At 40.8% G+C, this 14131-nt stretch overlaps 1 long non-coding RNA gene across 1 annotated transcript in view; it reads right to left on the bottom strand.

Annotated features, from left to right (window-relative positions):
- Positions 1 to 3551: 3551 nt before the first annotated feature.
- LOC113608074 (uncharacterized) overlaps positions 3552 to 14131 on the bottom strand; it is a 336338-nt gene continuing 325758 nt past the window's right edge. The window contains exon 9 of the long non-coding RNA XR_003428206.1: positions 3552 to 3650. This is a non-coding gene — a long non-coding RNA (uncharacterized LOC113608074). The remainder of the gene's footprint in view (positions 3651 to 14131) is intronic.

Genomic DNA, 14131 nt, shown 5'->3' with positions numbered 1-14131 from the left:
GTGAAAAGCAATAGGTCTATATTGGTAATTATTCTCTCCATTTTTGTAGGATTTTAGAGTTTGAAAGCATTTTCCCAGAGTTGATGCCAAGAGATCTATATTGCAAAACTTGGACCCATGCTGACTCATTGCCTAATAGTAAGGAAGTCGTTTTTATCTTTTTATACTTTTATATCTGACTCTTTGTACAATGATTATAAGACTTTTACCTTCTTTTCAAATCAAATGTAATGCCAAAAAATAAATCACAGAACTGAAAATTTTTTTAGCAAACATGCACCACAGTTCTAAAAATTGTTTCCTTAGGACCCTTAGAGAAGTAGAATATTTTCATGTTAATCCTTTCATTTCAAAGAATTATTTTCCTAAACCATTTCTTTGTCTTGTGTTTTCTCTGATTTTCATTCACATATTTTAGCTACTTCTGTTCTCACTTGAGTTTTTGTTGACAGACTTCAAAAATAGCATTTATTGGGCTTCCCTGGTGGCGCAGTGGTTGAGAGTCTGCCTGCCGATGCAGGGTACGTGGGTTCGTGCCCTGGTCCGGGAAGATCCCACATGCCACGGAGCGGCTGGGCCCGTGGGCCATGGCCGCTGAGCCTGTGCATCCAGAGCCTGTGTTCCGCAACGGGAGCAGCCACAACAGTGAGAGGCCCGCGTACCGCAAAAAAATATATATAGCATTTATTTAGCTCCTTTTGCCAGTGCAGTGAGTTACTTAACTTTTTAACCATGGACAGTCTAATCCATGTAACTACAGTGTGCCTGCCTAGCCACTCCTTGGGTTCCCTGGAGATACTCTGTCTCCTTATAATCTCACCCTATTTTCGTTTCAGATTCCCACCAAGCCAGGTTCTCATTCAGACTGTTAGTTCTGCTAAGGCTAGGAGCGCTGTCAGCTCTAATTAGATTCTATTCCTCACTACAAGCCTACTGTGGAATGTGCTTCCATAATAAAATTTAGTCTGAAATAGACTGTGTGCTAAAGGTCAAGCTAAGATAGCCTTTGGCTTCCCCCTAGATTCTAAATTGATTTTCTAGTTCATGAATCTCCTCTTTTATATTTGTTTGCTGGATGGCATGACCTTAGTGGAAAAGAGTTATGATAATCCACCCATCTAGCGCCATTGTTTCTGGTGGCTTTACTTGGGATGGGCTGGATTCTGGGAGTCTAAAATCCTTGCTGCCCTAAAATCAGGTAATCAAGGTCATTGTATCTCTTTGTCAGAGACTCCTCTGATACCTTTTCCCTTAATCATCTATGCAGACCCTTTCCCTTTGGTTAACATAGAGTTCTACTCTTGGGTTTGTCACTGACACACGTCTGTAACACTGGCATCACAGGGGAATGGGGCAGCTCTTCAGGATATTGATTTGCAAGAGAAAACTAGGATCCCAGTGAGTTCTCGGAGATTATAGTAGAAGTGACTCTCAATTAACAGGCTTTTAAGTACCTATTATGTAGACTCAAATAGCATATAATGTAGTTGGGGAGATGAGTCATGGACTCATGATTAGGCTAGGGAAAGCAGTAAATGCCATGTGCCAAATAAATGGTACATATATTAAAGTATTATGGGAGCCCATAATCAGATAGCAACCACCTCCAGCTGGGATAAGCTTGGAAGACTTTTTGGACAATTTCGATTGAGTTTTCAAAGATAGGAAGGATTTATGCCATTGAAGTGAAGAGATACTACTGAAGGAGGAAAAGGCATAAATCAAAAACAAAGTATAAAATAGGTTTGGGATGCACTGAGCACACACAATGGCTGGAATGGAGGTGTCTCGCATATGGAGGTCAGAAGGCTTGTCATACTCAGAGACCCCTTCTTTAGGAAACTGCCCAGCCCATAGCCTTCTGCCCAGGGAAGAAGCCACAGCACCATGCCCCGCCCCCCCGCCCCCGCCTTTATGTCTTAATTGCATGGATGGGCAATCACTGGTGAAACTGGACTTGGGCAAGTGACTCAGAAGCAGCCAAATCAATTAGCACAGTGATGTCCTGAAATGATAGTCTCTGTCCAGAAGAGATGAGAGTGCTTAGCTGAGTTATTCATACCAGCTGCCTTTGGATTTTTTTTTTTTTTTTTTTCGGTACGCGGGCCTCTCACTGCTGTGGCCTCTCCCGTCGCGGAGCACAGGCTCCGCGGATGCACAGGCTCAGCAGCCATGGCTCACGGGCCCAGCCACTCTGCGGCATGTGGGATCCTCCTGGACTGGGGCACGAACCCGTGTCCCCTGCATCGGCAGGTGGACTCCCAACCACTGTGCCACCAGGGAAGCCCTGCCTTTGGAATTTGAAGACTGATCATATGATAGCAAAGGGAAACAAAGATGACATGACAGAGGGACCATACAGGATGATGACCCTTCATCCACTCTTCTTCTATCTTTTTTTTTTACATGTTTTAAATTGAGATATAGTTGATGTACACTCTCCTTATATCTTGAGTTTCTCTTTGCATCTACAAGGAGTATCCCAGGGCATCCATATTTGAGATGGGGAGGTTAAGGATTATGGGGCAAGGCCCTGGCCTTAACCATGGCCTTGGAATTTGCAGAAAGATCCATAATGCCTCATTTCCCCCACCCCTATGGCTGAAGAAAATGTGAAAGTGGGCTAACATGAGGGGAAGATGGAGGTAGGATGGAAGCTTTGCTGTCTTTCAACATATGAAGCTTCTTTCCAAGTTTACAAATTGCAGGATTTAATCTGTTCATAACTAGCATTACCTGGAGGTAGACATATCTCCATTTTCATTCAGAGAGAGAGTACAACCCCCAAATCTGGAACCTGAGTGCTTGGAATTGAACCCCACCTTCCTCAGTATCAGCTATATAACCTAGGGCAAGTTATTTTGTTTCTCTGTACCTCAGTTTCCACATCTGAAAACAATAAGGAGGAGGATAATAATCATATCTGCCTTATAAGGTTGTTATAAGAATTAAATAAAGTGCATGGCACATAGTAGGAACTATATAAACACTGTTATATAAACTTAGCATATTTTTACTTCCAAAGATTCTATGTAAGTTCAGTGGGTACTGTATGTCCCCCAGTGTAGGCCCCTATGGACTTAGGTAAAACACTTAGGATCATTTTCATAATGAATAAATGATATGATGGTATAAAGAGTCCTGTTTGGGTACCATGCTAGCATAATATAACAAAAAGATAAATTAAAGAACAGGGTTCTAGAATTTCTTTCTTCCCACAATACTGAGCAGCAGGGAGAGAAAACTATGGGACTTTGTGTGGAGAATAGGAGGCCCATACAGGGACACAGTTCCAGGTCATCACAGCACCCACTGCATCTTCTCTGTGTGCCCATACCTAAGGTTGTGCCATGCAGCATGTTTGAATTGAAGGAGAACATTGCAGGCGACTCCATGCTTTCTTTGCAAGGAGAATACAAGGGCCAGCAATACAGAGATTACATCAGTGAGGCATTTTTAAAATCACTTGCTATTTGAAATTCTCTGAAACAAAACAAGAAGAAAAAACAATAGCCATACCTAAAATGCGTGCCTCAGCAAACTGACAATCACTGCCCTGGCACTGACTCTGTCCGGGTAATGGGAGACCGCAACGGGACGCCTGGAGCCCTGCAGCTCTGAGATGGAGAGAAGGTTCTTTCACAGCAACTCTGGAGAGAAAGAGAACGAGAGAGCAGAAGACAGTGATCAGCAGATTTCCGATGATGGCTGCGAGAGACAAGATCTCAAATGCACCGGATTTTAATGCCAATCTGCTTTCCAGTCTCATCTAACACACTTGAGTCTCACATAGGTCCGTCTTTCTTTTCAGGCTCCCAGGGGGAATTGTTTCTGCCTTTAGATCCCTTTTAGCCTTCTTTTGTTCCCACACACCTAAGGTCTAGCAAAAGCCTTACTTCTTGAGCATTTGTCCCAGGTGTGCTCTCAAAACATCCATTGTCTCGATCTTAACATTGCAGATCAAAGCAAGATCTTTATCTCCTTGAATCTGCTCTATTTTAAAAACCTCCTTCCTCTTCTGGTTTCAATTGTCCACAGTCTATTCAAAACACTTGAAAAGACTTCATCTTCCCAAGCATCACTTTATCACAATATTGCCTTTTCTTAGAATCCTATAGTTGCTCTTTATTGCTTCCTGAATCCCATTAATATCTAAGACTAGGGGCTTCATTGCCTTCCAACTGCTGGACCTCCCATCCTCTCACATTTTATTCCAACCCTGACTGCCATGTTTTCTATTACTTTCCCATTCTGCTGCCAGCAGAGTTTTTTATCCTCCTCTCATTCCTCATCACACATGTGACATCTTCCCTTTGAACACAACTGTCCTACTCTTTGCCCAACCATGTCTTGAAAAATCTTCAATATGATGGCTTTCACTCAAAACTTATAGTTTTCCCAAACAGTAAATAATTTTTCTTCTTTCTTCCTCAATTCCTGAGAATTCCACCATTGTAAACACAGAGGAGGATGAAGACAATGATGATGGTAACTTTAATGAAAAAAATAATAACAGCTTGTGTATGGCTAGAATTTTGCAGTTTGCATAGCCATTTCACACAATCTTATATTGTTGCTGTTCCTGTTATTATTATTTAGTTAGCAGAAACTATGTCCAAAACTCTTTTTTTCCTCACATCTCCCTATATTTCACACAGTGGTTCATATACATGGAGTAAAAGAAAGCTAGAAGGATAGACTGAGTTTTCATTGCATAGTTTTAGAAAATAATTTCCCCATGATGCCTCCTGTTTTCTCGCTTTGCAAGCTGGGATGATAAATAATTTGCCACTCTCTTCCCTCTACCAGGGGAGCTTTGAGGATTAAGGGTAGAATTATGAAAATGACTCATTTTACAAAGTGACCAAGAGAAGAAGTGGAATTCAAGGGACTCATGGCCCAAAGGGTCACGATTTGGGAATCATGCCCCACCCGGCATATTCCTTCTGCCTCTTTCCTATATCCATTCCAGCTTTAAGAGTATGAAGCAGGCACAGCAAAGAAAAGCTATCCCAGAACTCTTGAGCTTTTATCCTAAAAATCAAGACACACACTGGCCACGAGTTAAGCTGGCCAGTAGATTTAGCAGAAATATATATTTCTGCCATAGTATCTAATTTTGGCATAGTATATAATTAACTGTGCACATAATTCAGACCCCTGAGGCAACTTCCAAATAAATGTTCGTCATTTCCACAGGCATTAACACCTATTACTCTGCGGAGAAAAGCTCCAAGAAAAGATAATCTTGGTTTTGCATCGCTAAAGCAGCACTCTGAAATAAAATATTTGCTCTATTTCGGTATTTATTGAGAAATGTTTATATTCTGGGTATCTTTTTTCTAAACTACTGATTTCTTCCTCTTAATTTTGCAAAGTATTTAACGTGCAACACCGTGGGATGCCCCTTTTGGAGAACAGAACAACCTTGCAGAGCGGCCAATTAGTGCCACTCGGGGCATTTTTACAGCACTCGACCTTTTTTGTGCTTTATGCTTTTTCAGAAGCTACTTTTTATTTTAGGGCAATGAAACTAGACCCAAGGTATATTTAGACAACCATAATGAGGGTTTATCACAACTGGGGGAAAGTGAAGAAATGTAGTAGAGGAAAAAGGAGGGAAAAGGTAGCCAACACAAAACGAGCACAGACACGGCACCTGATGTGATGTGAAGTATTTTATTTTAGTTATTTACACGGTTAACATTTTATTTTGAAAATTTTGAAAGAATAGTCCAATAAACACATATAATCTTCACTTATATTCATTGACTGCTAACATTTTGCCCGATTTGCATGCCATATCTGCACCATATATATATATATATAGAGAGAGAGAGAGAGAGAGAGAGAGAGAGAGAGAGGGAGAGAGAAAGATATATATGTATATATATAGGACATATATATGTTTTATATAATACATATATATGTAGAGAGACATATATTTATGAGAGAGAGAGAGAGAAACACATGTACACATACACATATTACCTGTGTGCATATATATGGCACATTTTAAAGTAAGTTGTACATAACACTTCACCTCTAAATACTTCAGCATGCATCTCTCAAAAAACAAGGATGCTCTTCCACAAAATCTCTGTATCATTATCACACTCTTTGGCCATATTAAGTTTGATCTCTTGGATATGTGTCAATTGTAAGATCACTTGTAATTTCTCAATTGTAAAAATACATTTTTCCTGACAATTCAAATGTAATATGGGGGGGAGGGCAGTGCTACTTTGAGAATATCACTTTCTTCAACAATGTTTCATCTGTTTTAAGCATCAATTGATGACCCTGAATTATAAAAATATGATTCCAATTTTACCAATGAAGAAGCCAGGTTTTACCTTCTTTTTATTAACTAGCTAACATGTAGCTGAGCCAGCCTTCAGACCTACCCAGGGCTATAGATTCATAATCAGCTGCCCTCTGGGGTCATGCTGCCTCGTTAAGATCTTGGTAAAATTGGCCCCAATTCCTATAACACAGTTCAGAGAAAACGCATTGCCTTTTTTAAGATTCCTGTAACTTCTTCCGGGACTTACACTGTCAGGGATACTCCAGCCTCCTGGCCCTGATGAATCGGAGCTTCCTGTTCCATGCTAACCCAAAAGCTGAGCCCAGTTTTAGTTTCTTTCCTTGATTTCTATATTAAAAGAGCTTCTGAGTGGGTAGTAGACTTTCGTGAAGAGATGTTAAAGGAAAAGATTTACTTTGCCTCTTCACCAAAAATCTAGAACTGAATATTAGACATTTCTATTCTAAAAGTCATTTGTCTCGTCTCCATGTCCCTAGCCTCACCCACCCCAGCTTCTCAGTATTCTTCTCAATGTGAACACAAAGATTAACTTCCTCTCATATTTTTATGGAGAATAATTCAGCACTCCCCAAGCCCTTATAGTAAACTCCGCTGTTCCTGCTTCCCTATGCGTATCCAGACTCAAAGATTTAAATTACACCTGATCAAAATGTGATCAAGCATTGAGCTTCCAATTCTCTCTCAGTCATTCTGAGGGGGACTGCAGGAGGCAGAAGGAGTGGAATTCTTGTTACACGATATCTTAGGAAAATCAACCAATTAGCCTAAGGCCTTAAAATAAAGTCAGAGCCTAGTTTATATGCCTTTGAGTTTCCATGGAGATAAAACATTAACTGGAATGGGCCACTGTGAGGATGGTAAGAGGTTGACAGTCTCAGTAAAAATGATACAAGTGTTGGGTTTCATATTTACAGTAACTGGTTTGGGGCTATACATGGAGTTACTCTTTCCCACAGAAGAAAGTGGCCCTTACATGCATAAAAAGAATAAGAGAAAGGGGAATTTTCATAGAGATATAAAAGAGTAAATATAGATACTTGGGAAGCAATACCAAGCTAAATGAGTTATCTTCTGCCTTTCAAAGAATCAAGACAGGATCTTGTAAGAAGAGAGAAGCACCAAATGTCCCCAAGCCAGACGGAAACCTCCACCATGTCCTGTTAACATATGAGAAAAGAAAGATATTCAAGATGGTAGGAGAATTAGCAATAGTCGTCTTAATTTTGTAAATATTTTTAGAATGCTTTATGAGATTAATCATTTTTTAAGCAGGTTTTTTGTTTGTTTGCTTGTTTAACCACAAAGACTATAATACAGGAAAAAATACCAAAACTTTAGGCAAATTCTATGCATGTTTTAAACTTTGTACACACATCTATGGAGACCTTTGTGGGTGTTAAATATGAATACGTTTTATTCAAATGATATTGCCAAAGTGTTCCCCCAAACAGGACCTGTTCCCAAAACAACCAACTTTCCCAAAGCAGCCATTTACTCCAGCCTTTTCTTTTATACTGTCCAACCTTGGGTCATCAGTCTGTGAAGCATCCAGTTCATTTCACATACAACCTTTTACTGCTTTGAACTTGAGAGCACAATGTCAATGTCTATATTCTGTTTTGGAGTGGAAGAGACTACAAAAGATTTTGCAATAGGTTACCCCATCAGCTTGTCACAGGAGAACAAACACAACTTGCGGCAAGGGACAAGGTCCCTGGTTCTGTCTGCACAGCTCTGAGAGATGCCACTTGGCGATGACTTCGCTTTGCTTCTCTGCAGCCTGTCCATACCCACTACCCACCTCCTCTCCCCTCCCAGTTCTCATATCTCTTTTTTGTCAACCATTGGCTGCTTCCTAGCTTTTTTTTTTTTTTTTTTTTTGTGGTACGTGGGCCTCTCACTGTTGTGGCCTCTCCCGTTGCGGAGCACAGGCTCCGGACGCGCAGGCTCAGCGGCCATGGCTCACGGGCCCAGCCGCTCCGCGGCACGTGGGATCTTCCCGGACCGGGGCACAAACCCGTGTCCCCTGCATTGGCAGGCGGACTCTCAACCACTGAGCCACCAGGGAAGCCCTGCTTCCTAGCTTTGAAAGAGTTTTCTGCTCTGCGGTCAGGCCTGTGCCAGAGTTAATAAAGGTTTCACCACTGCTGTGCCTCTCTGTTCACACCATCTCAGGAGAAATAACTCAGACAACAACTGTTCTGAAGAGGAAAAGAAGAAAAGCCAAAGAGAATTAAACTAAACGTAAGGCACTTGTCTTTTGAAGATCTCCTCTCCTTTGCCAGGATCAGGATGAACTATTTCTTCCCACAGCACCCCTCCTCTTCTAATCATTGTTATCATCTCCTGTGGAAAGACCTGCCTCGTTTTTATCTACGTCTAGCTTCCAGAAACCATGTGGACTACAAAGAAATAGCAGAAAGAGCGTAGTGACAAAGTCCAGTCTCATGCAGAGGGATGACTCTGAAAGACTGAGGAGAAGATGTAAGAAAGTGTCAGGAGTTTTTTTGAAGAGGAACTTCTGAAAAGGAAGTAAGAATAGGCAAAAGTGGCATAAAGCTGGGGAGATGCTGTTTGCTGCTGTTAACAAATTGAAATGGTTCCAGGGAGTCACAGGCAAGCCATTTTATGGTTCTTAAGGAAGGTTCTATTTTTTTTCTAGGAGTAGAAAATAAAACAAATTATAAAAATTTTTCAAAAAAGTTCAAAGGAATCCATTAGCCTGATAAAAAGATCCAACCTCTTTTATATATTTAATTATCAAATTATAATTGCTCTGAAATAATAAACAGTAGTTCACAATTTTTTAATGCTTGGTATAAGCTAGGCATTATTTAAGTGACTTGTTTAGATTACTCCCATTTTATAGACGAGGAAACTAAAACTTAAACAAAACAATTTGCTCAAGTTTCCAGATTTGCATTAGTAAGTGGTGAAACTGTACAAACTACCGCAACTACTCAAGACTCCATACTTTGAAGCGGGATTAGCCAATATAGGAAAATGCCAAAAGGAAGATTCAGGACCATGGAGGATCAAGACTTACACAGTCTTAATATTACCTATGGCTCTACCAGATCCGCCAAAATCAACTTCTGGTAAATTTCGTCATAACTACTTTTAGGCAAATCAAATAAAAATGTCCAAAAAAAAAGACATCAAGGGCTTCCCTGGTGGCGCAGTGGTTGAGAGTCCGCCTGCTGATGCAGGGAACGTGGGTTCGTGCCCCGGTCCTGGAAGATCCCACATACCACGGAGAAGATCCCACATACCACGGAGTGGCTGGGCCAGTGAGCCATGGCCGCTGAGCCTGCGCGTCCGGAGCCTGTGCTCCGCAACGGGAGAGGCCACAACAATGAGAGGCCCGCGTACCGCAAAAACAAAACAAAACAAAACAAAACAAAAAAACATCGAGAAAGGGAAGGAGAGTTTTACCAGTCCTAGGAAGCCAGAAAGCTAGCCAGCTATTCTCCCATAGCTGTGAATGCACTTGACCAAAAGAGATTCACCTGCAAGGTGGAAGAGGGGTGGACAGAGGGGCCAGGGGTAGCAGGAATAACTAAAGGTTGTTTCCTAGAGAGAGAGCACTACAGACTTGCCAGATGGTGAAAATGCTCACTTTGAGGAGGTCCCATTTGAATGAGGTAAAAAGAGAAGCAGGAGCTCTAAGGACAGCAAAGCAAATCTGCCTCTGTCTCCCTAGAGGAAAGGACATGGGGAACCCCTTGGTGCTGCCCAGAGGTAGCAAAGAGTCTCTGCCATTATAACTGGAGCATTTCAGTAGAAATGCATATGGGCTCTTAAGTGTTTCCAGATCCCTGCTTCATTTAAGCCTTCTAGGGTAAGTAAACACCAGCAACACTTTCCAGTCAAACTGGCAAACATTCTACCTTTCTGTTTGTTGACAGTCAACAGTTTGTCTTCGATATTTCTGATGGATCAGTGTTGAGAAATGGGACCTTGGAGAATCAAGGCCTTTCGCCTTGCATTAATTCCTCTGCCTGATCAATAAGAGAAATAACAGTGCACTGCTCAGAACCCTGCTGCAGATAAATTAGATAATGTCTACAGAGGATAATGAAGATTAAAATGGTGCACGTACCATTGTCATGAATAATGAACACATTAGCTATACATTGTTATCCCAAACATACATTTTAAAGCTTATCGACTACAAAACCGGTGACATTTTAGTAGATGTTGGTTCAACTTAAACGGAGGCCCTTTTGAAAAATGATCAACTAGATTCAAATAAGACTTTTAAATAATTTTCATATTTCTATTAACTGTTTATTTAGGATCACATTATACATGGTCACTCATTATCACTAGGCCATTCTGAGCTTTTCACAAAAGGATTTCAAATAGGACCAGGTTTTTTTTGGTCAACCTAGCCAGTAATGACCCTTTCTTCTTTTTTTTTTTTTAAACATCTTTATTGGAGTATAATTGCTTTACAATGGTGTGTTAGTTTCTGCTTTATAACAAAGTGAATCAGTTATACATATACATATTTTCCCATATCTCTTCCCTCTTGCATGTCCCTCCCTCCCACCCTCCCTATCCCACCCCTCCAGGCAGTCACAAAGCACCGAGCTGATCTCCCTGTGCTATGCGGCTGCTTCCCACTAGCTATCTATTTTACGTTTGGTAGTGTATATATGTCCATGCCACTCTCTCACTTTGTCCCAGCTTACTCTTCCCCCTCCCCATATCCTCAAGTCCATGCTCTAGTAGGTCTGTGTCTTTATTCCTGTTACCCCTAGGTTCTTCATGACTTTTTTTTTTCTTAGATTCCATATATATGTGTTAGCATACGGTATTTATTTTTCTCTTTCTGTCTTACTTCACTCTGTATGACGGACTCTAGGTCCATCCACCTCACTGCAAATAACTCAACTTCGTTTCTTTTTATGGCTGAGTAATATTCCTTTGTATATATGTGCCACATCTTCTTTATCCATTCATATGTTGATGGACACTTAGGTTGCTTCCATGTCCTGGCTATTGTAAATAGAGCTGCAATGAACATCTTGGTACATGACTCTTTTTGAATTATGGTTTTCTCAGGGTATATGCCCAGTAGTGGAATTGCTGGGTCGTATGGTAGTTCTATTTGTAGTTTTTTAAGGAACCTCCATAATGTTCTCCATAGTGGCTGTATCAATTTACATTCCCACCAACAGTGCAAGAGGGTTCCCTTTTCTCCACACCCTCTCCAGCATTTATTGTTTCTAGATTTTTTGATGATGGCCATTCTGACTGGTGTGAGATGATATCTCATTGTAGTTTTGATCTGCATTTCTCTAATGATTAGTGATGTTGAGCATCCTTTCATATGCTTGTTGGCAATCTGTATATCTTCTTTGGAGAAATGTCTATTTAGGTCTTCTGCCCATTTTTGGATTGGGTTGTTTGTTTTTTTGATATTGAGCTGCATGAGTTGCTTGTATGTTTTGGAGATTAATCCTTTGTCAGTTGCTTCATTTGCAAATATTTTCTCCCATTCTGAGGGTTGTCTTTTGGTCTTGTTTATGGTTTCCTTTGTTGTGCAAAAGCTTTTAAGTTTCATTAGGTCCCATTTGTTTACTTCTGTTTTTATTTCCATATCTCTAGGAGGTGTGACCCCTTCTTCTTAAAAATTTTTTCAGAAAATTGGAAAGCATTATTAAGAAAAAGATAAATAAACCCTATCTATGAAGTTCTACCCACTCTTTGGACCTTGCAAGTCCTCCTGCCACTGCCATTTACCCAGCCACTGGCATGACCCACCTGATGTGCTTCTCCCAGCTAAGCCTCACCAGCTGCTTGCCCCTCCATTTAACAGCCTAACCCACCCCAATTTAAATGCCTGGATCCATGATGAATCTCTTAAATTTTGCTTTGTGGTTATGTGATCAATCAGTCAATCTATGCTAGTGAATTCTAGAGTAACTAATACATAAGTAACAGCTTGCAACTTCTACCTGGGACCTCATCACATGATGGTTGTTCCTAAATCTGTGTGTACATAACAGAGGTTGCTGGAGATGTAACTGCCTCGGTATGTACTGACTCTGTGACCCGCTCAGTCCTCACTACTCCAGAGCATCCTCCGCGCTCACCTCCCTTCAGGCTTCTTCAGCTCTTTATTTATTGTGCGAACTGTAAATCTGTTGTGGCATGTCCCTTGGCACTTTCACTGGACGAGCTTCTTGACTAGAACAAATTTTAAACTAATGTGCTCTCTCTGGCCGCTAGTTGGGAATTTTATCATTCTGAGAGACAGAGCCACAGAGACAGAGCCAGAAACAGACGCTCCAGTGACTCATTTCTGAACAAAATCCTAAAATAAGCAAGCTTTCCAAATGTGCATAAAATTTCAACTGCATCTGTACGTCCTGCTTATCTCTGGTACAAGGAAGCTTATTTAAATTGCCTCCAGAACTTGCCCCTACCCTCCAATAATATGGACAGTGCCAGTGCAGGGTGGCAGGGCAGGGGTCCTTGCGGAGAAGGAGAGAGAATGTTTTGGAGGGCAAACTGGAGAATCCACCCCTTAGGCCCTGCTGCTTACCGTTTGCAAATGCAGGGCTGAGTCTGGGGCATCAGAGGGGAAGGTGGGGGAATTAGGTGGCAATTATTTACATGGGATTCATGGTGGAGCAAAAATCTTTTCCTAAAGAAAGTCTTTAGATGAAAAGGATAATTTTGGGAAGGAAGTTTTTTCATCCACAGTGTTAGATGAGCTTATTTAAGCAGAAATTCTTAACCTGGGCTCTATGGAACCCCTAAAAGTTCCTGAGGGTATTCTGCAATTCGATGCAGAATGATGTGGTATGTGTATTGCATGAGAATAATTCAAGACTACAACTCTTACATATTTTCAGCCTCAAAGAATAATTAATGACCTCAAAACATTTATAAAATTGAATTATAAACTGTAAACTTAAAAGACCCAAAGAGAGACATTCTGAATTACTGTATGGAAATATTGTACCTAGGCAGTGATTTATTCAGGTATGGTAAATGATGACCAAAGTAAGTGAAAGATACTATTTACTTATCATTATTATTTTTTTATATCACCTTTTTGTATGCACAAACCCAGTGAAAGTGGGATGCTTCATGGAGGACAGAGAGAAAACAATAGGATTAACAATGCTCTGAGATCCAGGGATTCATGTAAACCTTCTAAGCTTCTTATTTCAACTCTAAGATAAGAATTCGATCTGATGACATTTCAAGTGAACTTTCAACTCTAAACTTCTATATCAAAGCCTTTATCCATGCTATAATTTAAATATTTGTTCTCAAAGGTACAATCAATACAAAACAAAATTTTAAAATAAAAACAAATACACAAGGAAAAATACGTAAATTTTGTGTTCTTTTAAAACCTGTCCCAAAATTAAGACACTTCCTTGTCAGAAACCACACTGGAATATCTACAGAATTTGTCCAAAAGCACAACTTTCTTATGATTTGGTGACAGTCATTGAAAAAAGAATTGTAGTTTGCGGGACTGCCTAATTTGTTGATAACTAAACACTAGCAGTTATTCTTAAACTTCAGCCTGCATCAGATTCACTTCAAGGGCTGATTGAAATAGATTTCTGGGTACCACCCCCAAAATTTCTGGTTCACTGTGTGGGTGTGGAGCCTGAGAACTCACCTTTCTACCATGTTCCTGGATGATGCTGAAACTCTTGCACCAAGAACGACAGTCTACCCTGCAGCTGCATCCACCCTGCACTACCCTCCACCCTGCACTACCCTCCACCCTGCACAACCCTCCACCCTGCACTACCCTCCACCCTGCAC

This window comes from Aethalodelphis obliquidens, unplaced genomic scaffold (genome assembly GCF_003676395.1).
Source record: "Aethalodelphis obliquidens isolate GAN/ISIS:26980383/991018 unplaced genomic scaffold, ASM367639v1 scaffold3, whole genome shotgun sequence".
In the NCBI taxonomy this organism is placed as follows: Eukaryota; Metazoa; Chordata; class Mammalia; order Artiodactyla; family Delphinidae; genus Aethalodelphis; species Aethalodelphis obliquidens.
Note: the sequence above shows the minus strand (reverse complement) of the source record. Positions and strands in the feature narration are given on the sequence as shown.